Source organism: Calonectris borealis, chromosome 13 (genome assembly GCF_964195595.1).
Source record: "Calonectris borealis chromosome 13, bCalBor7.hap1.2, whole genome shotgun sequence".
Lineage (NCBI taxonomy): Eukaryota > Metazoa > Chordata > Aves > Procellariiformes > Procellariidae > Calonectris > Calonectris borealis.
This window is the reverse complement of record NC_134324.1, coordinates 3,288,436-3,301,877: the sequence shown is the minus strand read 5'-3', so window position 1 is coordinate 3,301,877 and position 13,442 is coordinate 3,288,436. Positions and strand designations below refer to the sequence as shown.

Genomic DNA, 13,442 nt, shown 5'->3' with positions numbered 1-13,442 from the left:
TTCTCGGGTGGCTCCTCTGCATCTCCTGAAGCTTTGCAGTCAATAAATAATGGTTTCTCTGACCAACTATGGTCGCTGCCAAGTGGAAAGTGCTGTTACAGCACCTCAGCGTTCAACCTGTGCTCACTGTATTCAGCTCCCCCGAAGCTGAAGTGATGAACGACTGTTGACCAGCTCATCCTGCACAGGGAAAACTAAATGCAACTCTGGATGTAAGTTTTGGAATTTTGTGGATTTTTAGAGGAATTTGAGGTAAGTTTTATGTTTCTTCTAGGCACTTCTATGGCTGTCACCCTTGGTGAATTTGGAAAGAAGACTAAGAACTAAACAAGCTAAGAAAATTGTTCTCGCAACTTGACTGGTGTCTCCACAATGCTGGGCTGAGAGAGGCTTCCTCCAGGAAAGCTCGTACTGCGCCGCTCTCTGAAGGAGCGTTCTTTACAAGATTGAGTCTGGTTGGTGTTGAGGATGCTATGGTAGCTTCACGCTGCAGGGCTTAAACCCATTCTTATTGAAATCAATAGATACTTTTCTTACAACGCCACTTGGAGAGGTTTTTAAAGGATTATTGGAATTTTTGGATTACCACAGATGAATTGATTCTTTTTCACTGAATTGAGTTACAGCATCGTATCTGTTGCTAGTATATTAACAAAATGTACGAAGCCAGCCTTAAAACGTAGTTCCTTTGTGAAGATACTCTTTTTTTTTTAAAGAATAAGCAAGAAGGATTTTTCAAAGATACCTATTTTTCTCAGAGTAATGTTGCATACAGACTGGAGACTGCTGCTTCTGTTGAATTGCATAATGAAAAATCAATCAGTTTAATGGTTGACAAACTTTGACATTCGAATAAAAATGTTGCTGGTATTTTCATAAAGACCTGTAGGCAAAACTAGATTCAGTGACTTTAATTTATGCAATAGTAAATGTCTGCCAAAACATTGTACCAAATGACTGTATAATGAGGCAATAATAACTATGAGGAACGGAAGGAAAGCAAACAGAGGCTAAATTTCTCAGTTTTTACAGATTATATGATTTTGCAAAGCCTTTCAATGTAAAATATGTTTCTACAGCATCCTTTTCAACAACACATTCTGTTTTGAAAGCAATTGCTCAAAATCATCAAAATGCATTTATGTGGAACTGTTGCATGCTATCAGATTACAATGTTTAGTTTTCCTACTTGTTCAGTCTTCTACCCGGGCTGCATTTACTTCTTGACCACTTCTCATCTTACTGTATACTCTGCAAAAACCAGCTAAATAAAAAAGCCGTGTTCATAGTGGTTCTATTATATTTTTCATGTTTCTGTGAGCAAAAAGGAGGATAAGAGAAGTCCTTCTGTGAAAGAGAAAAAGAAAACAGCAAAAAGCTTGACAAGCTGCTGGTTTTGCATGAGTATTTGTTGTTCTGACTGTTTTCTTTGATTCAGAGGGGAAATTGTTCCCATTTTTTCCTTCTAGCTAAAATTAGAGGTAAGTTACTCTGTACCTTTTATTTCTATAGTAATTTGTGTGGTGATCTCCTAGCATTTCTCTGTCAAGGAGAAGTCTGTAGTATGTTTTATTGAAGAGTTTTGCATTACCGCTGATGTTAATGCCTAGATGGAAGCTGGTACGGCAAACGTCTGTTCCCAAGTGTAAAAAGTTGTTGTGGTGGGTTTTTTTTGTTTGTTTGAATACAACCAACTGTAGTATTTATTTGCAGTGATGTATCTCACAAATATTTAATTATTTTTAGAGGGAAAATGTTTACACTTTGGAAAAGCTGTGGCAAGGACAGAAACATAGCCATGGCTCAAAGTCACATCCAGTGAGCGGACAGAGACTCTGTTCTTTTTCAGTAGGGTTCTGGGGCTTTTCACTCTGTTTTTTAAGCAGCATGTGATAGGATTGTGAGCTGCTGGAAGCAAGGTAAAGCCTGTTAGCTGTCCTAGTATCAATCATAAGCAAGGGAGCACGTATCTACTCAGGTACTTCTTTCCCTGTCATAGATGTGAATGAACTCTTAAGGCATGGGGTTTTTGATACTTAAAAGCTTACACAGTTACTCATGAGGACACAAGTTTTTCTCAGTATTTGAGAGATTTATACTTCTGTTGACACTTTGCAGCATGAAAGGAGCATGCATGTTGCATCTAAAGAGCAAGACTATTTGATATTTACTGTAAGATGAGAATGTGCATTAAAAACTCTAAAAGAAAATACAAACTTGAGGAGGCAGTAGCTGATTGACATCCGTGGAAGTAATTTGTCTTTATGGTTCTGGCATTTCGTGCATTGCTAAGTGTCACCCACAGCTATCTGTTGTATGTGTCAGTAAGCGATACAATATGACAGCTGCTCTTCACCGTTCCATAGGATCAGTTCATTCAGTAATAAGCTTCCACGTGTTCATATCTTTGTTGTCTCTTTCCTAACAGTTCAAAATAAAAATAGATAGTGATTACAATTGATACTGAATTCTCCCCAGTGCCAAGGTCTTGAGTAAGCAGCCATATGCGCTAAATAAGTTGTTAACAAAGGTCTTCTCTTCCTTCTTGGTATGGTGCTATAACATACATGAAGTTCCTGCAAGCACATTGTGCATTCTTACACGAGCGCATTGTGCAGGCTTCAGCACACAAGCACTGCCATTCTGAACATTACTTATTCCTCTAGCTAACATTAACAATAATTTCTAAAATGTTTTTATTGTTGATAGGTAATGTTGTATTCTGTACATACTATCTTTAGAATGGGTGTATGGATAGAAATGCTGGCTTCGTATTCTGAAGTTTACCTTTTTTACTGGTGGTATATAGTTCGGAGTGTATATAACAAGCACAGGTGGAATTGAGTTTTTAGCTAAGCCCTCTTCTTACATGTGATTATTGTTACGTGACTGGTTTTAGGAAAATAACATATTTATTCATTTTATGCCAAGAAATACGGCAAAATCAAGCACTCCTTACTGCAGTATCTTTACAAATCATTGCTATAACAGTGTATTTTTAAAATGGTTGTATGTGTTCTAAATCTGTTACGATTCTACCCCTGTTGTAAACTTAAAAAATAATCTTTAAAATTTATTACTGATGTTACTTAGTAAGGCATAGGCTTAGCTTTGATATATTTGGTTATCTTGCTAACCCTGTTAAGCAACAGTTGTCAGTAATTGGCTTTACTTTTTTTTATAATTAATATAGCTACAGTAGGCGCAGTATTCTAATATGTAAAAAACACAAAATACAAGATTTTTCCCAAAGTTCTAATTTAGAATTAGATGCCTGACTTCAGTCTGAGAAGAGGGTGGTATCAAATGCTTGCTTCTGCCTTTGAAAACTTACCCCTAAAACTATTCCGGCAAATTAAGTGATATGCATAGTATATATTCTTGCTTTTTTTAATTGACCTAGAGCTGCTCAGTTGCAGTAGGTGTGCTACTGCAGACAGCTGTTGGAAAAAATCTTCTAGATCTAATGGTAGAGGTCTGTGATTTTTGAGCCAGAGGGACTGAATGCTGTCACTTTACAGCTTTGAAGTTCTGCATACCTTAATTTTCAGATTCCTACATCTTTGAAATTGTAGGTGGTACAGATTTGGCTTAGGTCATTCATTAAAAAATGTCTTTTATCCTAAACTCTAAGGGAACCATTATCCACAGAATATGAAACTGCCAATCAAAAAGGCTTAACTTCTTAAACGTGTTGATTTGCATGGTTATATAATTTACACTAAATATCAAGCACTGTATGAGATACTTAATAAACTAAGAAATAAGATTGATACTGCTGATCTACAAAATGAGTCTGTTTCATGGAAGTTATGCAAAAGATTACTGAACTTAGACTGCTGTTGGCTTTAAATTCATATAATGCCCAATACACCAACAAATAAGCAGTGGATATTGCAGATGTTAGATGAGTAGTTACTACTCATTTCTCCTTACAGTGATGTGGTTCTAGGTATACTCAGTAAGCTTTCTGTAATGTCAGACAATGATTATTTATGTGAAAAATGAGTTTTAGTGGGTTTTTTGCATACCACCATCTTTTTTGTTCATTGCCAAAATGTAAACTTACCATTTTAAAAGCAGTCTCCCAGAGTAATTATAGTGAAAAGGAAGATTGGGAAATACTGAGTTACATGATGACAAAGTGGTTTTTAGAGTCAGTTTATCTCCTGCTGATACAGGAGTTGCACCAAGGAGGGTTCTTCAGTTTCTATACTGGTTGTCATTAGATATCGTATCATTTGATTTTCATATGAAAAAACAGATCCTAATTACATTTTCAGTCTAGTGGGCTCTTAGGTGTAGCTTGCCTGTAAAATGTTTTATTTAAACATACTTTAACACCAGAAAATTCAGAGACTTGTCAGGGAAGGAGTCTAGCTTAAAAACACTTTTGAAACTCTATGCAAGAAGATATATTTAGCCCTTTGTGTCTGAGTTAAAGTGAACAGGTTCAGAACTGTTATATTAGTCTAAATTCAGCTTCAATTTTGGCAAGCCGTCGTAGATTGTGCTGCAGGTAGTGTTGAAGTTGGAGCTTCATAGCTAAATAACCATCAGCACAGTAGTATGTGGATACATCGCAAGTAATTAAAAATGAAGCAACAAAACTTTCTCACTTCTTCCTGACTAAAGCATGCTTTCTCAGCAGTAGAACTCAAACAGTTTGCTAACCTCCAGCACTTGTGTCAGCAGCAAAATTGAAAGTATTTTTTGTCACCTGCACTGCTGTCAGCAGAAAAAAAAATAGAAAGTAGAGGAACATAATTTCAGCACTAACATAAGTATCAGAATGATTTACCTGTCTGTTCTGCTTCACTTTCATCTCAGCTTTCAGGGCTTCATTCATCAATCTTTTATTTACACACGCATATCTCATTTTTACACAATTTCTTTCTCCCTGACCAGATGGCTGCGTTGTCTGCTCGGTGTTCATCAAAGAGAATGAGAAAATACGCGGATGCATAGTGTCATCTGGGTAGGATTTGCCTAACTCTATTTTTCAGCAGCAATTTTGTAAGTATTCAGATAATGAAAAAGAACACTTACATATTTCAGAAAAATACCACAAAATTCTCAAACTTAAATGTACTACTTATTTTTATCTATATGAAAATACTATCAGTCTACGCACTAGGTTTGTTTCATCACACACAGCCATTTTAAGTGGCAGTAGTTTAGTAGGATTCATATAAAACTGAAAGCTGGTCAAAAAAAGAAAGGTACATCTTAAAATGAAAAATTCTTTTAATACTAATTTAAAAAAAAAAAGCTAATATCATTTGAATAGCAACTACTACAAGTGCTGTAGTAGTTCAATTTATATTTCATCTCTGGTACCCATTTTGTCTGTATACAGTTCTGTTTTTAGAACAAGCTTAGTGAGTTTGCTTCCAATGAGCTTTTCTTGAAATGCGTAGAACTTTTTAGGAAGAAGCTTGTTCTATTCTTAAAATGCTTTCAAATCTTACTCTTACTCGTAACTTTTTGCAAAATCATTCTTGCCTAATTTCAGGTAGCCTGTCTTGTCTGCAGTATTTCTAACAATTTTTGTTGCATTCTTAGCTTCTAAGTGCTATTCACATATAAACTTAGCCTATAGAATTTAGCTTTAGTGTGATGCATTCAAGTTTTGCATCTTGTTTAAAATTTTATATACAGTAAAAATAAATATTAGTAATTATATTTCTGATTTTTGAGTCCCATCATTGTAAATTAGCTATTTTCCAAGTGTTTATTTGCTTTTTTCCTACCAGACTCTATTTCTAGTTTTTGTTTGATAGTAGAGTTGTGATCGGTTTGGAATTACCTATAGGCTGATTAACTTGAGTAATCCCAGGCAAAGAATGGAAAAGAAAAAGTTTGTGGGGAATTCCATTCCATTCTTTTTGACAATCAGCATTGTATTATGGATGACAAGTATCATTAGATGAATTTTATATCATGCTTCAAGATTAATGTTCATAAAGGTATTGTAATATATATTTTAGATGCAAGTTGTTGGCTTTGCTAGAACACAACAAATTATCAGAGTATTATGAATAGAACCTCACAAAGGAGCTAACCATGGGAAATAGTCTTTGAAAGGCAGTATTTCTGGCAGGGTAGAAAAGTATTATGTTCTTCAATATTCTTATCAAGAATGTAACATAAATATTGTACTACCACTCAGAACATTTGCCACTGACAAAATGATTATGGCTTAATAAGCATTGACAAGGACAGAGCCATTATGCATAGTAATACAGCTTGTAATGGTAAGCATTGGCCATTATAATAAACTACATGTTAATGCTGCTGTAGTCAAATGTATTCTTGTAGAACAGGGAAAATAGGTTATAACTACAGAATGGACACTACATCCAGGAAGGAAGTGACTTGAAAAAGCTTTAAAAATAATGGTAGTAAATGACTCAACAGAAGATCCCAGTACGTAATACAGGATAAATTTGATAATAATATAAAAATTACTTTATGCACTGCTGGGGCTAGTATGTTTTCATTTTTGATTCTGCAGTGTGTTCTCATTAATTCTAGTATTTAAATTGTAAACAATGTTGAAGAACTTACAGAATGTAGAGAAGAGCTTCAAATGTGAGTCAAGCTAAAGAAACACCTGTATATTAGAGACTTCAAGGTTGGCTTGCTGAGCTACTAAAAAAGAACTCAATAGGATAACTGTTAGCGTACAAATAACTTCATTGGATCAAGGTTTGTGTACTAAAGTCTCTTTAATGCAAACACAGCAAGGACTAGAACCTCAAGCAAAGTAAATTCATAATTGAAAACTGTGAAACAAGCAACCATAGAAAGTGATGGCTTTTCTTTCTCAAAAAGTCTTCAAAGTCGGAATTGCCTTACTGTAAAGTATGTGAGCCCATACAAGGCGTATACAAATTGCTGGAATTAAAGACTGAAATTCTATGACTGCAACACAGAAATCAGAATAGCTCATTTAAAGTAAATTTCTGCCCTTAAAGTTAAAAATACATGGTAATTTCTGAATACTATTTCTCTGATTACAGAGATGTGTTTTAATTTATTGGTTAATTTACTGAAAAGGTATGCTGAAAAATGGGTGGAGAAAAATAGCGCCTCAAAATAGCAGTCTCTCAGGAGAAATTGGAGGAGTTGAAGGGGAAAATGCCCAAACTATTTGCTGTGGTGATTTAATCTCTCTTACAACAACCTACAAAACTGTTTTTACTTAGACTGGGAAAGAGCTGATGGACATAAAAGAGTGCAAGAAACTGAGCTGAATTGAAAGAGATTTTCTGTTAAATGAGAAACAGCAGTCACTGAAGTGAAGCTAAACTGAAACATAGCCCTCTCCTCTCCTTTTATTCTTTCCACTGAGATTGCCCAAAGAAGAAAGCTCTGCTTAAACTGGAATGTAAGAAAAATATGCATTTAGATCATTTATTGGTTTAATATTTTTAGAAGTTTTAGATCTACTGCTAAAGATGACTTTTGGCATAAGGACTACTATGTCATTTTATATCACTTAATGCATATTTCCAGAGGAAAAAAAATCAAATGCTGAAATGTAGTCAGACTTGAAGCTGGATACATGCAAAATTATGGCTTAGGGCTGAAACTTAGAAATACAGAGTTCTCTGAATATGAAACAACGGGGCATAGAGATTGCAGTTGGCCAGTGGCATAGCTACTCCAGTTTGCTTTCAAATTCTCCATGCTCTATTTTGGTCTTTTTGGCTGAAAACATAATGCTAGAACCCAAGATGCTTAGTCTGTCTTTTCTGCGCAAGCACTTTAAAGTTCAAAATTCAAGAAAAAACAATGACTGCAGCTCTAGTTGTAAATAGTCACAAGATCTCTCTGTGACATTTATTTTAACTACTTCTATTGTTTCACATTATTTCCATGAAAGGAATGCTAAAAATTTTTAAAAAACCCAAACCACTATTTTTTTGTAATCAGTGCTGGAGGATTGAATTTTTCTTTTCTACTTCTGCTAGAACTGGATAGTAGTTGTAATATGTACATTTTCAAGTAAAGGTACAAGAATTTTAAACATTTTAAAAGGCTCTTTCTACAGGTAGAGATGTAATAGACTACTTCAGAGTCCGCCTTTCTCCACTGTATGTAGAGAACACTGCCATCTGGAGAAAAAAGGAAGAGAACTGTTACACCTGATGGCAGCAAACAACTAAAAATTCAGAGTTCAGAAGCACTAAGTGACATGGGACACATTTTCTTGGGGCAATCTAATAGGCTGTGAGGACAGCAGGGCATCACTTACACAAAAGCAGGACAACTGTGATTTTGTTGATGGAGTGTCCTCAGCAGGGCATCTCAGGTTTCAGGAATGGTCCATGCTAACAATAACTATCTTTCTGAGGCTGTGAACTGCCCTGAAAATGAATATGAGCCCTTGCAGCATAGAAATGAGGAACTTCAATTTCTGCTGAATCATTTTTCTATGTCTTGGAAGAGAATAGCCATGATAGATGCAATGCAGTGAAAGAACAGGAGCTTCTGGAGTTCCATGCATATCAACAAGTTCCAAAGCTGCTATCCCTCCATCTTTATTATGATATAAAAGCTATCAAAATCCAAATACCTGCTTTCCCACCTCCTTTCAACATTATGGAGCTTAGTACATAGCATAGTTTGTTAGTTTGATAGTATTTTTATAATACTGTTGTTAGTACACATCTGTGGGATGATGCACACTTGCAAACCTCATGAACAGGGCTGATATTATCCCCATTTGAGAGGACAGAAAACTCAACAAGGAGGTTATGACCTGCCCAAAATCGCACAAGATTTAGGCATCGTAGGTATCAGAGGCTAGCTTAGTCCACAGATTTACCACTGCATGGCCTATAAAATCAAGAGTTTTCAACTTACGGAAAAAACACTTGATGTAAAACTGTATGTGGGAGGGAAAACAACATTAAGTAAATGTTGAGGTTGGTAGTTGTAACTCAGTTCTAACCATCGAGACGGAGGTCTTGATACTTCTTTGAAAATGTCAGCTCCATGTGGCTGCTATGCCCAGTGGCCACTCATAAAGAGAAACATAAAACTTAAGAAATGGAAAACAAAAAATTAAGACACCATTCTGCTAAAGTAAGGCCTTACTAGTTATGAAGTTCACATATATCTTGGCTCAGAAATACTCTTACTCCCAAAAGCATTTTGGAAAACCAGAAAAGTTGGAAGAAAAATAGTCAGCAATATGGGGCAGGTTCCTTACAAGGACAGACTGAGCAGACCAGAACTCTACTGCTTGCAAAAGAAATGCATGCAGGGAGATGTAGCAGGCGGCCTGTAGCATCATGAATGGTTTGGAGAAAATGTTTAGAAAACAATTTTTAGTTATTTTTCATAGCACAAGAGAGAACGATGTGCCAAGGCATTATCGGGCATGAAAGAGGTTAATATCTCAAACTGTGGAGTGAGTTTGGGGTTTTTTTCAGTTGATTTTTTTTTTTTCTTCCAGAAAAGTAGTGGCTATTCATTGGTCAGAGAAGTGGAATAATTTTAAGGGTCTGCTCAGGAGAATGTGAGTAGACAATCAGTTTTAAGCTGTTTCTAGTTCTTTTGTTCTAAAAACAGAAGCACTTAATTTACCTTCTTAAATGTTTGCTGCTTTATCTCTTTATCATGTCTTCTCTTACTCATCTCGACTTTAACGAAAAATGTCCTATTTTTCACTCTCATATTTTATTTTTTTCGTAGCTTTGATCATTTTTGTTGCTCTTCTCTAGAGCCCTTTGGTCTGTTCTGTAAATTTTTTTTTTTAAAAGAGTGTGACCAGAACTGAAGACAATAATTGAGGGAGGAAGCTGTTTTACTCATTTATAAGATAGACTCATAATAACATACCTTCTGCTAGCAAAATAAACTTGCTTGACTGAAGAAAAAAATCGCTTTAAAATTCCTGAGACTGCTTTGTAAGCACTCAGTTTAGTGTTCTTGGTAGATTTATAATACTGAGTTTGCCCAAACTTCACCCTTACACTTTTTTTTTTGTCTTTGCTGCTCAATATCTAGTTAGATTAGGATTTTCCAAAGATGTAAAGGACTTTATGGTACCTTTCTCCCATTGAATTTCAAACTCTACTAGACTCTTTTGAATAGCCTGTTCTTATTGAAAGACATTTTCCTACTCTTTGTAGGAAGAGTCTATTTATGTTTAAAGAGCCCTTTAGATTTGAAAGAAATAATGTAAACAACTGTTTCTTTTAAGGATTCATTCACGATTTGGGCTCCTACTTGTGTGTATGGATATGTATTTTAACTCCAATCCGTTGCTTTTAAATGGAAGAATTTCTTTTAATTTGAATATTGAAGATTGTGAACACTGTACTTAAGTGTGCAAGCATGGTAGTCATGTCTGGAAGAATTACCTAAAACCTCCATGTGAATACAGAAGATTTTTCACACTTAGTCATTTTTAAAATTATGACCTACAAACAATTTTTGTAATTTTTATTCAGCTAAGTGTCATGAAAGTATACTTACGTGTTCCTGTTGTGTTTTATACTGCTTTATAATTCTCATCTTCTCCCTTATCAAAGGAAAATATAAGGTGCTGTATCTCTAGAAGAGAACTCCCTTCTTTCCCTTTTCTTGTTCATTAAAAAATCAGATTACTTGGTAATGCTGATGTTCATTGTTTTGGCTCATCTGGATAAGAAGTATGAAATTCTCAGAAATACTGTATCCAAGTGACCTGGTAGAGGGAAAAAAAGGATTTCTGATTAAAAACCAAGACCAGTTAGGTATGCAAGACTGCATCTAATTTATGCATGCAGTTGCCATGACTATGTATGTGCACTGGATAATTGCTAGCACAAATGACTACTGGCATTTGCACACACATTTATCCAATTAGTATGTGCAATCAAAGTAATTTCATGCACAAATTAGCTGCACAATTGTGCATGCCTTCTGCACATGTAATTGTATGCCTAATTGGTCTGAGAGTCTTGTTCACAATGTGTGTCTTGATTTTATTGCAATATAACACAAAAAACAGTGAGTTTCATTTGCAGAAATGCAAATTTTGCATAACGTTAGCATTTAGAAATAACTGCAAACTTTCTTTTACTAGATTTCTCAAAATAAACATTTCTCTGTGTGCTACCTGCAGGCAATTTGAGCTCACATTCCATAAATTAAATGACTGTTGAAAAATTAACTTGCCTTGAGTTTTAAACAATTACAGCCTTAATAAATCCTATAAATTGTTCTATCCTTTATGTAGAAATAAGGCCACAAAACGGCACCATTTTTGTTCCTAGTACGCTACGTATAACATTAACAAATAATACTTTATTATGAATGCTTGCATGCAGAAGATGTTAAAAATATTGCCACAATTTTATATTAAAGGAAAATGTGTTAAGCACTATATTTAGTTCATATAGGCATGAAAGCCCTGTAGAAAAAATACTGGAATCAGTGAAGTCATAGTTTTGTTTGATGTAATTATGCCACATACGATCATACGCTTGAACCAGGGCTTCTTTAAAAGTTAGTTTATTTGTTTTATAATTATATTTACTGAAATAAATTTTTAAAATTCTGATTATAACAAGGAAATGGAAGAGCTTGAGAAGGAAGCGCTATTTCTCTTCAAAATACAATCAGAATGGTAAATTTTGACCAGGCTGTGTAAAGTAAGCACGTACCATACAGAAACTTCCTGAACGTCTATAACATACCTAATTTTTTATTATCTACTATTCATTTAAATTCAAAAGTTTTGGGACTGCTTTTAATATTTCAAATAATGTGGTACAGTATTTTCTGTGTTTTCTCATCTTGCATCCAGTGAGAGGTAGGCATGGGAAAAGAGATTATGGATTGTGGCTTGGAAAATGTTTAAAAATAACAACAGAGATACTGTCTGCCTTTGAATTTCCCTGGATTATTTTTAAAATGTTTGCTTTGGTCTGGCAGTCCTAAAAGCGGTTTTCCAAAACTGGCCCAAAACTTGCTTTTCCGAAAAGAAGAGCTGTTAGTTAAGCACACAGTATCAAGGAGAGGTAATAAGTCATCAGGCACTTATTGGCAGATAAGGGAAGCTGATAGTAATCTTCAGGGCTTTCCAATATGGAAGAGCTTTTCTTATCTACCTTTGATGCGCCCTAACCTTAAGGCCATTCTGGCAATAAAAGTGTAAAGAGATGTTTCTTGCTGTTTTGTTAAATGCCACTCTCACGTTGTTCAGTGTAATTCTGACAGCATGGCACGATTTCTGAACCGTTCTCTCCTTGGTCAGTCTATCAAGGCAGCACTAGCAGCATGCGGCAAGTCGGCACCTCTTGGAAAAAGACAGAATCCCGTTGTTGACTAAAACACTGTAGCTATGAGAAAGGGCAAAACCGGCCAGATGGAGATCCCTTGTGTGGCTCCAGTAGCCGATCTCCTGACTAATTAACTACGAGATGGGACATGCAACACCCACAGGACACACTACATGTAACAGAGAACGTGCCAAACTTCATCTTTGGCTGTGCCTTGACGTGGGGCTATTCAGGTATCCCCCTTTAGCATTTGGACCGACAGGTTAAAGTTACCTCTCGCTGCTTCCAGTGTAGCTGAGGTAGTGATGTGGGTGCTGAGGGCTATCAACCTGGCATTTCCAGATTCACATCCCAATAAGGATGCTTTGTTTGAAGGCATTTGTTCGTGCTTTTGTTTTTAATGAAATGAAAGAACTAATAAAGATAATCCAACACATTAGAAAGCTAAGTTGCAGAGTTCAATATTTGTTATGTGGGAAATGTTTGTATAAGCGTTGTTTATTTTCTTCTGTTAATACATGATATGTAAAGATAAGAATCTTGTAGCAGGGGGCCTCTTCAGTCTGTGTGCAGGTAACTAGTTTTCAGGGAGTGACAGACGTTTATGCTGTGAGTTTGTTGCCTGTGAGAGCAGTCCTGTATTTACACTGGAAGTGACCAGTGCACTAAACAAACCAAAAAAACCACCAACCCCAACAACCCCAGAGGACTGTAAGTGAAGTTGGTCATGTCCTCTCCTTGTACCAGACTTTTCATTGGGTACCCAGCGAATGTTTCAGTCTTGGCAGGTTGTCACCTAGAAAAAGAGCCGTCTGGTTAGGGGTCTTTTAAGATGTGCAGTACGAGATTTTTTAGGGCTGCAAATGAACTTAGTATGAATTGTGAATACTTGCTTCTCTTGGGAAAGAGGCAGACATAAACATGACTCTCAGTTCCACTTTTTCAGCAATTCATTGTGTTTTGGGATGTATCCCTCTATCTCCGTTTATTTGTCAAATGGGATTCATAATGTAATTTTATGTTCTGGGAGAACTGGGCATTTAAGGTCATTAGTACTTCTAAGAAAACTGTTAGCAATACAGTCCAAATAAAAGACCTCAAGGAGATGGATGGTTCTATACTCAGTTTTTGCATGGAGTAAATAAAGTAGGGAATTTC

At 35.8% G+C, this 13,442-nt stretch overlaps 1 protein-coding gene across 2 annotated transcripts in view; it reads left to right on the top strand.

The window, feature by feature from the left end:
• CHM (CHM Rab escort protein) overlaps nt 1-732 on the top strand; it is an 80,199-nt gene extending 79,467 nt beyond the window's left edge. Inside the window, exon 18 of one of the 2 annotated variants that reach the window (XR_012675522.1) lies at nt 275-732. The gene's annotated coding sequence lies outside the window, so the exon portion shown is untranslated. The remainder of the gene's footprint in view (nt 1-274) is intronic. The other variant, XR_012675524.1, reaches the window with a different exon arrangement.
• The last annotated feature ends 12,710 nt before the right edge of the window (nt 733-13,442 follow it).